This window comes from Euprymna scolopes, chromosome 35, assembly GCF_053919585.1.
Source record: "Euprymna scolopes isolate OS-2025 chromosome 35, ASM5391958v1, whole genome shotgun sequence".
NCBI lineage: Eukaryota > Metazoa > Mollusca > Cephalopoda > Sepiida > Sepiolidae > Euprymna > Euprymna scolopes.
The window spans coordinates 22,768,081-22,771,242 of record NC_136516.1 but is presented as its reverse complement, the minus strand read 5'-3'; the positions used below and the strand labels follow the sequence as shown (position 1 = coordinate 22,771,242).

At 37.6% G+C, this 3,162-nt stretch overlaps 1 pseudogene; it reads right to left on the bottom strand.

Annotated features, from left to right (window-relative positions):
* Nucleotides 1–800: 800 nt before the first annotated feature.
* Nucleotides 801–926, bottom strand: LOC145260096 (U2 spliceosomal RNA; annotated as a pseudogene).
* Between the last annotated feature and the right edge of the window lie 2,236 nt (nt 927–3,162).

Genomic DNA, 3,162 nt, shown 5'->3' with positions numbered 1-3,162 from the left:
ATTATTCCAAGTATAGAGAACCTAAATGCCTAAATCATACTAAATTCGTTAACGAAATAACCTAAATACTAGATAGTTTTGTTATGTCTATGGCAAATAAATACAAATTATTACGATCTACGTTTGATGCATGAAAGAATAATGTACTAGAATTCGTTGAAAGTATTATAAAATTTAAACAAGCTAAAAACAAATCCCATCCTTAGACAATTATTTAAAGAACTAAATATGCTTAAAGATACGTTTGTAATAGATCCCATTGATAAAACGGGAAATAATATAGCTTTTATATGTAACAAGGCCGATAACCATTAGTCGCGTGCACTCGTGTAATGAATGAATACGTGAATGTAGGATTTACATGAAATTCTTTAAGATGAACTAAAATAACCGAAAAATGGGCTGAAATGACTTAAATAAATAAAAAGTAAATGACTTAGAATGACTTTAATGAACTTAAGAATGAACTGAATGACCTTAAGAATGACTTGGATGCTTAAAAAACCCTGGAATCCTTCAAAAACAACTTGAATGATCTGGAGAATGACTTGAATGGCTTTGAGACTGACTGGTTGTACAGTGGGTTATCATTTTACATTAAATTAATACAGAGAAGTGATCCCCCACTTTATATCACAAATTTACAAACATAAGTACAGCATGTAGTAAGAACAGATGGTATTTATTTGCTCCCCCACCGAGCAAATTAGGCACAAGGCCGATTTTTAAAGTGAGGAGTGAAGGGGAAATGGGGACCAACTCCCCGGGGAGTAGGGGAGCTGGATAGTGACAATTGGTATGAAGGGTTGCCCCTACATTGACCAAGGTCTTATATGTGGGGTTGCCCCCACATATGGTCTTTGCTTGCAGTATCTGCCGGAACAGATACTACACTTTGATCTTGGCCAAAAGGCCAAGAAAAGGGTATTTATTTGCTCCCCCACCGAGCAAATTAGGCATAAGGCCAATTTTTAATGTGAGAAGTGAAGGGAAAATGGGGACCAACTCCCCGGGGAGTAGGGGAGCTGGATAGTCACAATTGGTATGAAGGGCTGCCCCTACATTGACCAAGGTCTTAAATGTGAGGTTGCCCCCGCATATTGTCTTTGCTTGCAGTATCTTCTGGAACAGCTACTATACTTTGATCTTGGCCAAAAAAACAAGAGAAGCTGTATTTATTTGTGCCGCACCGAGCAAATTAGGTACTAGGCCGATTTTTAATGTGAGGAGTGAAGGGGAAATGGAGACCAACTCCCCGGGGAGTAGGGGAGATGGATAGTAACACTTCGTACAAAGGCTTGCGCCTACATTAATAAAGATCTTATATGTGGTGTTACTCCCACATCTGATCGTTGCTTGCAGTATCTACCGGAACAGATGTATTTATTTGCTCCCCACCGATCAAATATAGCACAAGGCAGATTTTTAATGTGAGTAGTGAAGGGACCAACTCCCCGGGGAGTAGGGGAGGTGGATAGTGAAAATTGGTATGAAGGGTTGTCCCTACATTGACCAAGGTCTTATATTGGAGGTTTCCCCCACATATTGTCTTTGCTTGCAGTATCTACCGGATAGATACTACACTTTGATCTTAATCAAAAAGGCCAAGAAAAGCTGTATTTATTTGCTCCCCCACCGAGCAACTTAGGCACAAGGCCGATTTTTAGTGGGAGGAGTAAAGGGGAAATGGGAACCAACTCCCCGGGGAGTAGGGGAGCTGGATAGTGACAATTGGTATGAAGGGTTGCCCCTACATTGACCAAAGTCTTATATATGGGGGAAACCCCACATATGGTCTTTGCCTGTAATATCTGCCGGAAAAGGTACAACATTTTGATCTTGGCAAAAGGCCAAGAAAAGCTTTAAAAGCTAAGAACAGAATCTATTAACAACAGACCTTTGCTCTTAACCAAAAAGGCCAAGCACAAAAGTGTTACGGACAGACCAACAGACCGACCGACCGACAGATTGACCGACCGACGGATCGACGGAGTGACTTATAGAGTCGCTTGCACGCGACTAAAAATATTATAGTCAACGCTTATTGTTAGAAGTAGAAGTTATAGGTAACTATTCAGATATCGATAAATTAAGTAATATTAATTTAGATTGCATTATTCTGAATAATAGTATTATTAGTGAAAAAGAAGGATTAAAGTTATAAAAAAAATTTCAATGCATGTACTGGATACCTAATATGCACAAAACCCCAGTTAGCACCAAATGTATTGTAGCCTCAATGACATGCAATACCAAACCTTTAAGTAACACTACATTTAAAGTGTTTAAATTACTCATAAATCAAATTAATAATGTCAATCAGAAAAGGGTATTCTATTGTAATATAAAACTATTTTGTGTGGTAAATAATTCACATCCAGTAAAAGAAAGATTAAATAGCATAAATTCTCGAATAGGAGCCAAATCTATAGCAACTTATGATTTTAGTACACACACACACACACACACACACACACACACACACACACACACACACACATATATACATATATATGAGTAACTGTGTCAATGTGTGTGTGTGTGTCTGTGTACATTTCCCTACGCAATAACTCCGTCAATTTTTAGTCTACAGGGTACTGAGATTTAGGAAAATCGATGTGATCGGTTTTGGCCAGAACTTTAGCGATTAAGGGGTTAAAGTTCAACGATTTGACCTTTGAGAGCTCTAACAAACTCCTCCGACAATTTTGGGTCTACGCACTTGAAATTTTAGATATAGGTACCTTGGATATGGATCTAACTTAATAACTTGATTTGAGCCCAAAACAATAAATTTTAAGGGGTAATAATAGGGGTCAACTTTTTTTAAAAATTGACCTCTGCGGTCTCTTCAAAATTACTCAGACAATTTCTCGACTAAATATTTTAAATTTTACATAAAGGTTATTCAGAGATATGGCAAGCTTTTTCATCAGTTTGGGCCGGAAATTTTTAGTTACCAATATATAAATGTATGTATGTATGTATGTTTGCATGTCTGCTTTAAACTTTCAATAGAGGCGACGGATTTTACCAAGATCAGTATCGTTTTAAAGTTCGGTCTTTCATACGACACATATCGAAAAATTGACTAAAATCATTAATATGTTCCCCTTCAACTAGGCAATTTTCTACAGGGGGGGGCACTTTTTTCGCCGATAT